At 41.2% G+C, this 13126-nt stretch overlaps 1 long non-coding RNA gene across 1 annotated transcript; it reads left to right on the top strand.

The window, feature by feature from the left end:
• The first annotated feature begins 826 nt into the window (after nucleotides 1–826).
• LOC140128979 (uncharacterized) lies at nucleotides 827–7568 on the top strand. The gene is made up of 3 exons (XR_011855222.1): nucleotides 827–894; nucleotides 6540–6689; nucleotides 6856–7568. It is a non-coding gene; the product is annotated as an uncharacterized lncRNA (long non-coding RNA).
• The last annotated feature ends 5558 nt before the right edge of the window (nucleotides 7569–13126 follow it).

Here is a 13126-nt window from a genome sequence, read left to right as displayed (position 1 = left end):
TGTATACTCCCCTTATAGGAGGACACTATCGTAAAGGGGCAAGTCTTCTCTATTTTTTGTCAAAATGGCACATAACAATACCGTGGTGTTGTGTGGCTAACAATATAGCACTAAATACACTGGACAGTCTTGTGAATTCACTTGCCCTCTTCATAGTGATGCAGATATACAGTTAGGGGTAGTTATCATAATAACACTATATAATTTCATGCTGTCCTCCTATTATAATGCCCTTAGTCTGACAATAGATCCAGTGTAACTCAACAGCACTAAATATAGAAATATCACAAGAAATAACAAACATAATGGATATTAAGCACTAGACACTTAATGCTGATTATGCTCAATTACCCTTAGCCTAACTTCCTAATCCTATAGGAGAATATGTGGAAAATTCAGTGTTTTATATTTAGGGCAGAAATGTAAAGGTTCCAGAATCCAGATCTAATTAAAGGAAACTGCTAATGACTAGAATAAGAAAGGTCTAGACAACACATACATGAAAAGCTCATTCAAAGATTCCACAGGTCTGCGACTAAAAAGCTGTTTGATTACTTTCATAGAATTTCCATGTATTTTGGTGTGCTGAAAACAAAAAAAAAACATTGAAAAAATCCTAGACGTCAGGACTTAGCACAAGCCTATAAGTATACTACTGTATATACTATAAGTATACTTTGCATCAGGGACGTCGCTAGGTCAAAAGATTCGGGGCTCGTGCCCCGGATCTTTTGCCCGGTGCCCCGGATCTCCCTGGGTCCGGAGGACATTAGCCCTGCTGCCCTCCTCTCTCTCTTCACGATCAGTGTTCACTGCTTTCCCTACAGGACCTGTGATGATGTCACAATCACATGACCTGCAGGGGGAAGCAGTGCACGGAGCTGCAGGAGTGAGGTGAGAGGGAGAACATAGGAAGATCTATATGGGCACATTACAGGGGGATCTGTGTGGGGCACATCACAGGGGGATCTGTATGGGGCACATTACAGGGGATCTATATGGACACATGACAGGGGGATCTGTGTGGGGCACATTAGAGGGGGATCTATATGGGCACATGACAGGGGGATCTGTGTGGGGCACATTACAGGGGGATCTGTGTGGGGCACATTACAGGGGGATCTGTGTGAGGCACATTACAGGGGGATCTGTGTGGGGCACATTACAGGGGGATCTGTGTGGGGCACATTACAGGGAGATCTGTATGATGCACATTACAAGGGGATCTGTGTGGGGCACATTGCTGGGGGGATCTGTGTGGGGCACATTGCAGGGGGATCTGTGTGGGGCACATTACAGGGGGGTCTGTATGATGCACATTACAGGGGGATCTGTGTGGGGCACATTACAGGGGGATCTGTGTGGGCACATTACAGGGGGATCTGTGTGGGGCACATTACAGGGGGATCTGTGTGGGGCACATTACAGGGGGATCTGTGTGGGGCACATTACAGGGGGATCTGTGTGAGGCACATTACAGGGAGATCTGTGTGGGGCACATTACAGGGGGATCTGTGTGAGGCACATTACAGGGGGATCTGTGTGGGGCACATTACAGGGGGATCTGTGTGGGGCACATTACAGGGGGATCTTTATGATGCACATTACAAGGGGATCTGTGTGGGGCACATTGCAGGGGGATCTGTGTGGGCACATTACAGGGGGGCTGTGTGGGCACATTACAGGGCGATCTGTATGATGCACATTACAGGGGGATCTGTGTGGGGCATAGTACAGGGGGATCTGTATGATGCACATTACAGGGGGATCTGTGTGGGGCATATTACAGGGGGATCTGTGTGGGGCATATTACAGGGGGATCTGTGTGGGCACATTACAGAGGGGCTGTGTGGAAGGCACATTACTGGGGATCATTACAGGGGGGCCTGTGTGGGGCACATTACTGATGGAGATTACAAGGGGGACATTACTGGATAGATGTGTGGGTGGCATTATTGGAGGATGAGTGGGTAACTTTACTTGGGGGGGAGGTGTGGGGGACATTACTGGAAGAGATGTGTGGGAGACATTACGGGGGGGCTGTGGGGACATTCCTTGGGATGTGTTCACACGTGGCAGTAGGAAGGGCCTAGGTTTGATCTCACATGAGTTTCCAGTGATGATTATGTGATGGATAACGAGCGCCTGGTCTCTTGTATTTGTTTAAATGCAATCGTGTGAGCACAGCCTTAGGGTGATGTCACACGTGGCATTTTGAACGCGTTTTTGGCCCCTTTTTAAGCAGTCCGTTTTTGAAAACGCATCCGTTTTTGACAGGTTTGACCAGTTATCTTAATTCAAACTGGTCAAAAATGGATACTTTTTTTGACTGACTGCTTAAAAACTTGTGACATCACCCTTACAGTATTTTGGGAGAGTGTTAGAAGCAGCAGTAGGACAACACTGTCAGGGTGCAGTCACACGTTGCAGTTACAACTGCATTACAATCAGTTTTGAGGTGGTTTTAGGTGCAGTTATGTTATTTTAACAAGTGAAAGACATAAACTGATGAATTTGAGTTTGAAGGGGAAACCTGTTCCACAAATGTTCTTCACTGCACCTAAAACCACCTCAAAACTGATGGTGATGCAGTTGTAACTGCAACATGTGGACGCAACTTCGGAGAACGAAGATTTTGGGATAATGAAGGACATAAGATGTCTGTGTGGTGAACTCCACAGAAAGGAGACGTGGTGATGCCGAGTCCTAGGGTGGTTGCACATGTGGCGTTTTGAACCCGTTTTTAGAAAATGCATCCATTATTGTCCATTTTAAAGTAAGATAATTGGTAAAACCGAACAAAAAACAGATGTGGTTTCAAAAACGCATGCGTTTTTTAACGGACTGAAAACGCCTGACTAAAAATGGACTAACAACCGGTTCAAAACGTCACGGGTTCCACCACCCTAATACTGAAGTGGACATATCACCAGTCACTGGATGTAGGTTAGGATTTCTTCTGTGTTTCTGTAGCTGTGTAGCCCCCTCAGTAAAGTTGTGATTGGCACAACCACATGTGAGGGGGTTATGTACAGGAGGGGGCATTACTGAAAGTCTGATACAAATGCATTGGGGCCCGTGCCCCGGATCTTTTTCCACCCTAGCAACGCCCCTGCTTTGCATACTTCAGACTACTTGGAGATCAAGATAAAGTTTTGGCCCTTCATAAAGTTTACAAATAGTGTGTTGAGGTCCTTCAAAATTTTTTCAAGGATAATAAAAACGATTTCCATTCTGTTATTCCTATAATGGTGAGAACAAAAGTGACAACTGTGAAAAACAGTGACAATTTGCTCATGCATCGTGAAAGGCTAATATTTCCCAATGGAAGAATTCGATTTCATACCCAAATCTTCCCTCTGCAATTAGGCCCATCCCCCATAGTACAGAAATACCAGTACCCAAGGCCCCTTCTACTCTGGAAGAGATACCGAGAGCTGATGAAGGAGGAATCATACCTGAATGAGATGAGGAATCATCTTTTGACTTTTCCCAGGAGGAGAAAAACGATTTAGTTAGAGACCTGAATGTTCCCCAAATATTTCGCTGAGTTACTTGGATTAAGGCTAAAAGGCAGGAATTTATAGGTACCAGGAGTGTGTCTTTTTCATGGTTCAGACATCCAAGTTTGTTCCTTACTTTGCCCAGTAAGACAAGTTGTAGCAATGTGTTTGTCAGACCAGACATTAGAAGGCTTACAGCCAATAAAGACATAATGACAGATCAAAATGAAAGGTGGATTGCAGTTATAGAGGTTGTATATTAAAAAGATCTTGACTCCAAATATATCATTGGCTGAGTGCTGAAAGCATTCCACATTTTCAAGCTTTAAGTTGCCTGGTGAGTTTGAAAGTGCATTTCCTCTTTTCTCATTTTGCCTACTTTCCTGAAAATTTGGGAGCTGTGAGTGAAGAGCAAGGTGATGATTCCACTAGGACATTAAAGAGATGGAAATAAGATACCAGGGAAAATGGAGCTTAACAATGATGGCAGATTACTGTTGGATGCTTCATAGGGACATTCCATTTACTCACAAGCGTAAATGTAAAAGAGGAGCCTCAAAGGGAAAAAGAAGCAATTTTAGTGTGTGAGTGTTAGTGAGCTCATTTCAGTTTGAAAAGGATTTTCATGTAAAAATTGTAATCAAAAATTTAAATTTATTTCAGGGTATTGCCTTATTTAACATAGTTACCTAAATTGTCAGGAAATTTGATGTCCTATGAGAAAACGGAGGTCATTTTTGGATTCAGTGCAAAAAAACACATGATGATTAAGTAGAATAACCCAAACAGGCCCCATCTTCCCCTCACATTATGCCCTCTCAGCTCCATGTCACAATATGGCCCCATCTTACGCCTTCAAATAGTCCCTTCCCCCCAGCTCGCCCTCACATTGTGTCTCCCTCATTTTAAGGACCCCCTGATGTTGTGCCTTATGTTTCCCCTCATATTGCAGACCCCAGTAACTCCCCTTGATTCTGTGTTCCCCAAACAGCTTCCCTTCTTAATGTGCCCCCAAACAGTTCCCCTTCATAATGTGCCCCCTAGAGCAGCTCCCTGCATACTATGCCTCCCTGCCAGCTCATATTCATACTGTGCTCCCCACAAACTTCCCTTTATACTTTGGGGGGGCCCACCAGCATCTCTCCTTCATACTGTACCACCCAGTAGCTCCCCTTTCATTTTATGATCCCCTTAGGCAGCTCCCCCTCATACTATGGCTTCTTGGTAGCTACCCTTCATACTGTGCCCCCCTTCAGCAGCTCCCCTTTATACTGCGCCCCCGTAGAAGTAACATTGTAACTAAGGGGAACATTGCGTCTGTTTCTTTTCTTTAATGAGAAGAATTTCTCTTTAAAGTATATATAAAAATATTCACAACCTTCCCCCCACACAATATCAAAAATCATCTGAAATGATGGTTACACTTTAAATTGTAGCAATAAGACAACTATTACCGTAATTTAAGGTAAAAAGTTTAAAATGTATTTGTCCTGGGTGAATCATTTAGGGGGGCTGTCACCTAGTAGGGTGCAGAGTTATCATATCAGAGAACACTAAATGCACACTATGACATTGGTCCAGATAGATAGTGTAAGGCCCTCACTGTCACTAGTCATAAGGGAGCCAACTAATCAAATAATATGGAGACTTGTCAGACATTTTTGTTTTCTTTAATATAGATATAATTTTGTAACCCTTCTTACAGTATGTAACTAAGCCATGGTAATTTACAATATTTTTTAATGGCTAGTGACTATTTTTTTGTGACATGATTGGGCAGAGAAACTGACCAATAGCAAATATCTGTCAAAAAGTTGCTCTGCTATATTGTATTTTCATTGTCAGGGGCTATAGTTGAAAACCTGTTTTTGCCAAAAATACACATTTGTGTCCCATCAAGGAAAGAGACTGGATCACAGAACATGTATGAGTATAAGCATAGGTACTCCACATTCTTTTGAAACTTGGTGGTACTGAGTATAGCTTTCTCAGTCCAATGTGTAGCTCAAATAGGGCAAATACCAATGCATGCAAGGGTTTTCCACATTAAAGCAAACCTACCATTAGCAATGTACCTATTAAGGTAGATTTGATGGTAAGTGGCAAGTAACATGCTAATCCCTATTTTTACTTACTACTAAAATACATCCTAAACTACACTTTATCTTACTAATATGCTAATTATCGTCAGAGGCAACTGTGGTCAGGCTCCATGGGTAGTGAACCCACTGGACGATGACATAAGCCGACACCTGGGCCCGAAGATCAAGTGGCAACCAGTTTTCACCAGAGCCCACCGCAGAGCAGGTTAGATTTGCTGTTACCACCAGGTTGTTCCACAGGTGCTCACTGTTTCCGCGGTGGCAGCCATGGCGTGGTACAGAAACAGAAGGCAGGTCTGTGGTTGGGGACAGGCAGGCGGTCAAGACAGGTGGCAAAGGTCCAGAGGCAGAGCAGAAGGTCAGGGCTGGCAGAGGCGGAGCGTAAACGGGAACAGGTCCGGGGTAACAGTGGGAAATCACACTAATCACAAAGGTTATTGGAACAAGCTTTTTCTAAGGCTGTGAGGCACAAAGACCCAGCGGGGAGTGCAGTAGGTGGCTGGTATATAAAGGACTCTGGGTACGGCCAGCACCTTTAAATATTCTAAAGCCAGCACCCACGCACACAGCCGCTGTACAGGAAACAGGAGCAGGGACAGGTGAGTCCGAGACATGGAGGACCACGGGTGAGCCATGGGTCACAGGAGCAACTGTGACAGTATGGAGTAGCCTCTCCAGGTAGTGGGAGAAATGGCTAATCCACGCCCCAGTAGCCTCTTCCGATAATTAGCATATAATTACTAGCCACCTAGCATCAGATCTTGCTTACTATGTAGAATTCTAATGGTGAGCTTCCTTTAAGACTTCACTTTACTTTTTTTTAGAATAACATGGTGACATTTTGGTCTATTCTCTGTACATCACTCAATCAAGCTCTGTGTACGGGAAACAGAGAGGACAGAAGAGCTAAATTCCACTTCTGTCTTCTCTCCAGGGTTCCTCGTGGCAGGGACCGAACCTTTGGCTGTCCAAATACTCAAACAGCCTCCCAGTCTGCACGTGAATACACAAGAATACACAATGGTGCAGGCTTTAGGTACCTGGACCGGCAACCGTAAATTTAAAGGGGACCAGATCTAAACCAGTTAAGTATGACTGCTATAAATGGATTCCAAAATAAATAATAAATGATACTTCAAGTTGAATTGAACATAGCCATGCTAAACTTGTATTCATCACTTTATCCGACCTTTAACATGTTCCCTCTGTTAAAAAAAGTTAAGTTATTATAACCTTTACATTCAATGCAGATGGAAAGTATAACCTGGTGGAGGAAGAGAGCACACTGGAAAACAGCTGGAACCTATACACAAGATGCAATTGCATAAAACTCTGGAGAAACAGCAGCCTCTGTGAAAACTGGGATCAGGGACACAGGAAGGCCTGAGGGACCGGTTGCTTGCTGTTTGTTATGGGGTGAAAAGGAAGCTACAAGTGACCCTCCTCTTCTATTAACAGCAGGATGGAGTCAGTCTGGAGCCGAGAGACTGCAAAACTAGCTGTGCTCTTTAAACATACATGGCTGAGCCTGCCTGTTATTCTCTGCCTCCTGAAGATTTGTATGGTTTTTCTAATAGGCTTCTTATAGGATGTAAAGTAGCAATTTGGGTCTAGGGTGTAGCTCTAGGAAAATTGTCTTTGTCCAGGAAGATATCCTAGGAAGATAATGGTTTTCTAGAAAAGTACTTGACTAATGAATAGATTCTTATGTGCACAACACTTTCTAAAAATCAAAGTGAAAAAATGGTATTTTGTGATTTCAATAGGATGACATTTTGTAGTTGTGGGAAAATTCCTCTAGAAACATGTAATAGTAACTATCGGACCAATTTCTTTCCTGTAAATGTATCGGCAACTTTACAATAACAAAATGATTGCAAAATGATAGCCACTTTGTAGCCCAAAATTAACGATTGACATTTTTTAGTAAATGTATACAAGGTTGGGCATTAAGTGCAGTGATATTGGGTAAGAAAAATAATGTATATACTATGTTACTAGTATACAATTTGGATGTTATTTAGATTTATTTCTATTTAGAGGTTTGTTTGTTTTGTTGAAAATCAAAAGGGGTCGCTTGCAAGGCACTTTACAAGTGCTTCTACCTTTATACACAAGAACACTATACATGTAGTAGTAGCTGTTGTGGGTATTGTAGTGCTGTCTGCTGGTTATGGTCCTTGAGGTTAGTTGCAGACTGACAAAAGAATACATCTTTTTTCTTCCTATATGCTGGGGCAGTGATGGCAAACCCTTTAGAGACTGGGTGCCCAAACTACAATCAAAACCCACTTATTTATTGCAAAGTGCCAACACAGCATTTTAAGCAGCACATTATTTCTACCTGCTGTATCACAAATCTCAATCGTATCGGCCTCTTGAGGACGCCAATACAGTTGAAAGAAGAAGGGCAAATTTGGACCACATTGTATCTTCAGGGTCCCTCTGTATAGGTAGAAACATGGGGCCAGCAGGACAACCTCCAAAGATAATCCCTTTCTACACATTCTCACTCTTCCCGCAATCCCAAGCAGCCAAGGATATGTTGCTTTAAAATAGCTCTAAGAGCAGCATATCTTGAGTTGCCTGGGAATGCAGGAAGATTCTTTGAGTCTTATCAGGCAAACTTTGTGCTGGGGTGATGGCCTGGGTGCCCACAGAGAGGGCTCTGAGTGCCAAATCTGAGTGGGAATCTATTAACAATATTTTTTTATTCTTAATATTCCTCCCTAAAAATAATAATAATTCCTTTATTTATATAGTGCACACAGATTACACAGCGCTGCACAGAACTTGCCAAATCAGTCCCTGTCCCCAATTAGGCTCACAATCCAATCAACCTACCTGTATGTTATGGAGTGTGGAAGGAAACCGGAGGACCTGTAGGAAACCCGCACACACACAGAGATCGTATAAACTCTATGCAAATGTTGACCTGGATGGGACTTGAACCCAGGACCATAGCACTGCATATAAACTAAGAGGCTCTGGCCACTTTTTAGATCTGGACACCATCTTCACTAATTCAGGCCTGCTTGGACCAACTTGGTGAAGATTTCAGCAGAGGCTATAGTAAACACTGTGGGTGGGTGTGGGGGTGCTATCTCCTTTACACTTTTGGCGTGATGGGCGGAATAGCTAAAAAAAAAACCTGAAATTGGGCTTTTTAGATGCCTTCTCCACCATAAAACTGGTATAGTAAATTTCACCCATAAAGTTATGAATAGGCCTGCCTACTATGGTTTCATGAATGCCATTCAATATCAACATCTAATTCCTGAAAAGCCGCTTACAACTCCCGTACAATTCTCAGCCTCTGCTAAAATATGTTGATGTTATTAACTTTTCATGTCTATGAATGTTGACGTAAAAGGCTCCATACATTCGTTACACTGTGCCTCATAATATACTTAAAAAAATCTAAAACCTGTTCATTTGCGTGTCTTAAACAGAATTTTCTTTACTGGAAAAGAGAAAAACACATTATTGTGTGCTTCTGAGGTAAGAGTATTCAATCTCTGCATGGTTCCTTCATTAGTTTATCTTTCTGAGGCCTATTTATGGTCCCCCCTTATTAGTTCAAAGGGAGAGCAGCAAATAGCAACGCTGAAATTATGTGTAATTCTTCTTTTCCGCATAGTAATTGTTTCCCCATGCAAATTACAGAAATCCGCAAACACTAAATGAACATTTTGTTTAAATATAAACTAACTTGGGATTAAGGGAGGAGAACTGTCTCCTCCAATTAGAGAATGAACCACAAAGGTCTTCTAAGATGGTTCTACTGAGGCCTACGCAAGGGCAAGCTCCCCACTAACAGTATAGTAGCCAAGCCAAGCTGATTTACATATTCATAAGGTCAGTCGCTGGGGCCCTTGTGAAAGGTGCAGTTACACAATGAACGGCTTGTTGGTCGCATTGCAACACTGAACACGAGGGAAAATACGTTTTGATGTCGCTTTTTAACTGTTTGTTATCAGAAATTTAGGGTACACTAGCTATTGCATATGAGTTGTATCCCAATTGACGGAAATTGGCCTTGCTTAGAAAAAGCCAGTGATAGAGCTGGATAGGGATAGTTATCATTCCTGCTTATGCAAGACCTGAAGTATATCGACAAAAAAAATTATGTAAAAAATTATGTCATTGCAGCAAGAAAGACATAGAAACAGATGGTTGGAGAAGGAAGTTGGAAATAACCTAATGCACAACGCAAAATCAGAGTGTGTTTCTGAGATTTTTATAATGATGAGGAACATGTAAAGGATAGGTAACTAAGATCAGATCAGATTAAAAGGATTATATATTCAAAAATCCATAGCAGTTGGGTAAGAACTGTGTTTTTTTTTTAATGACTGTAATGTCCATCAGTCAGGAGGTATTTCGCATTCAAGTAAATGGGACTGAGCTGCTGATCTGATATTGTTGGAATATTCAATATATATATATATGTGTGTGTGTGTGTGTGTGTACAGGCGGTCCCCTACTTAAGGACACCCGATTTACAGACAACCCATAGTTACAGACAGACCCCTCTGACCTCTGGTGAAGCTATCTGGATGTTACTATAGTCCCAGACTGCAATAATCAGCTGTAAGGTGTCTGTAATGAAGCTTTATTGATAATCCTTGGTCCCATTACAGCAAAAAATGTTTAAACTCCAATTGTCACTGGGGCGAAATTTTTTTTTGTCTGGATCTATAATTAAAAAATATACAGTTTCGACTTACATACAAATTCAACTTAAGAACAAACCTCCGGACCCTATCTTGTACATAACCCGGGGACTGCCTGTATATATATAAATATATATACATATACATACTTACTATGATGTTTTTAGATATAGAGCTGCAGGACAATTTCCAGCATGTGATTTGTTCTGAATGATACATACTGCATATATTGTAGATACCACAAGTTTTTTTTAGCCTAATATCTGGAATAGAGGTCAGAACTGAAAAGTCACATAGTTTAGCAACTAAAAGTAATTCTATAGCTTAAGGGCCCCCTAAAACCTATAAACCTTGTTTCTCTTCCTATAAACGCTTTTCTTTCTTTACAGTTTTATTTTCTAGGAAGGAATAGCAAAAGCATGATTACAACAGATCAGTAGTAGCCTTTTCATCGTGATGCTCTTATACATACCCAGGACCTCAAATAACATATATCGTTTAATAAGATTAAAGGACATCTACCATCAAAATCAAGCATGATAAACCAGGGTCACTTGCTCATTGATCCAGGTGGACTGTGGTAATATTGTTTCTTATATTTGTTATCAATGGTTTCCTTCCTCCTAAAATCGAATCTTAAATTTTATGCTAATGAGCATGGGGGGCTACCTTAGCCCCTCTGTGATCTGGCTTTAAACTTTTCACCTTCCACACTGCTCCCTCAGCATGCAGGAAATGCTATTTTTAAACAATATTAAATGGAGTGGAAGCAAGGGAGCTATGGCTCGAAGGTAAGTCAAACTTACACAAAGTCCATATAAAATCACATAAATGCCAATCTTCTACCTGAACGATTAAAAACTATCCAGATTTTTCATAACTTTATGTAACAGTACTTTTAAGTGCTTCAAATAAATAATATAAAGGGCTATTTTGACTCAACTCCTCTCGATTCACTGTTCATCCCATTGGTCACCGTACACACCGCCTCAGGAAAACAGTTGCAGTTCCCCGTCCTTTTAGGAGACTGTATTGAGGAGAGCAGATCTGTAGTGCAGATCCACACAGCTCAAATAGAAGTCAAAAGTATTTATTATACTCACAAAGGTACATAAAAAAGCACTTTGTATAAAATCAATCGACATGATAGACAGGAAACATGATTGACTGACCCTACGTTTCGCTGTAAGACTTCTTCTGGGGGCCTGTCCCTGGCTTATTACAGATTTCCATTTATATTCCATGTATATTCTATGTACATCCCATAAAAAGACGTTTATTTTGATATAAATTTAAAATATAAATTTAATATAATATATACATTTTATAAACGCATTCTTCTTTTTATAATATTTATACTCCTAAGGTTACTTAAAGACATTTTTCCAGTTTTATCTTTTATTTTAAATTTCCAGAAGAAAACTACTAGACAATCTCAAAAAACATATATTTAGAACTCCCATCAATACAACCAGCCAATGGTGATTGCTGTAGCAACAGATAAACATATAATTCTCTCTTAGCCAATCACAATTTGAAAAAAATTCAAAAAGAAGGTCGGGGGGGGGGACGAAAATATCACGATTTTGGACAGAGAGAAGGAACTGGCCTTCTTGGTAGCAAATCAGAGAAATTCCTCCTTCTATGGGAATCTCCTTTGTAAGGGTGCGGTCACACGTCGCGTTTACTGCATGCGTTTAAAAACGCATTGCTACAGCTGAAGGGATATTTCCCTAATTAAACAGCTGTTAACGCTTGCGTTTACAAAACACATTGTTAACGCATGCATTAACATCGCGGTTAACGCATGCGGTTGTTAACGCATTGTTAACACATGCGTTAACATCGCGGTTAACGCATGCGTTTTGTAAACGCAAGCGTTAACAGCTGTTTAATTAGGGAAATATCCCTTCAGCTGTAGCAATGCGTTTTTAAACGCATGCAGTAAACGCGACGTGTGACAGCACCCTCAGAGCTTGGTCAATCTATTTTTAGTATGGGTGACACAACCTCTTTCAAGACCAATCAGTAAGCTGCCTTAGCTCTATGGGGATTTATTTCCATTATAGCTGCTTAGCCAATCCAAACTTATCTAGGATCCTCTCTATGGGGATTCTCATAATAATTAACTACCAATTACCTACACCAAAAAACAGCACACCTCTGTATCATCCAATGATATGTCCCCATAGAAAGTAGCTTAACATATCAATGGACGATACGAAGGTGTGGTGCTTTTAGGTGTAGGTAATCGAGGGGGAAAAGTAGCTATCAGATATCTACAGTGGGTACCGGGACCAATTCTTCCCTTTTGCTGCTTGAGGTGAAAATTTAAATGATGGCTCACTAAAATTGCAGGCAAATCTTATAAAAGCATCTACAATCTGATCATAAAAGGCTGACAATATCACTAACAACGGAGAATATCCTCACACATTGACACCAGATCACTGAACCCTGACTGATACTACACATGCTGACCCTGTCTCACACAGTAGGAGTTATTACTACTTCTCCCAGACATGACTTATCACTGCTGAATTCACCGCCAGATGTCTTCAGCTCCTGCAAGTACATTTCCACACTGTGCACCTAAAATACCACAGTCACTAACGGTATAATGTTACCCGGATAATAGTGCTCCTAACTAATATACTGTATAACCCTAACATCACAACTGACAACACAAATTAAACATTCTATATATAGTGCCCTGAATAAATTAGAAATATACAGTACCCCCAAATATATATAGCAGACATCCATAATTAATATATAGATAGTATATAAAGGCAGAATCCCACTACCCCCCCAGGGTCGCTGTATATATTAGAATTAATTCAGG

Source organism: Engystomops pustulosus, chromosome 4 (assembly GCF_040894005.1).
Source record: "Engystomops pustulosus chromosome 4, aEngPut4.maternal, whole genome shotgun sequence".
Taxonomy (NCBI): Eukaryota; Metazoa; Chordata; class Amphibia; order Anura; family Leptodactylidae; genus Engystomops; species Engystomops pustulosus.
Note: the sequence above shows the minus strand (reverse complement) of the source record. Positions and strands in the feature narration are given on the sequence as shown.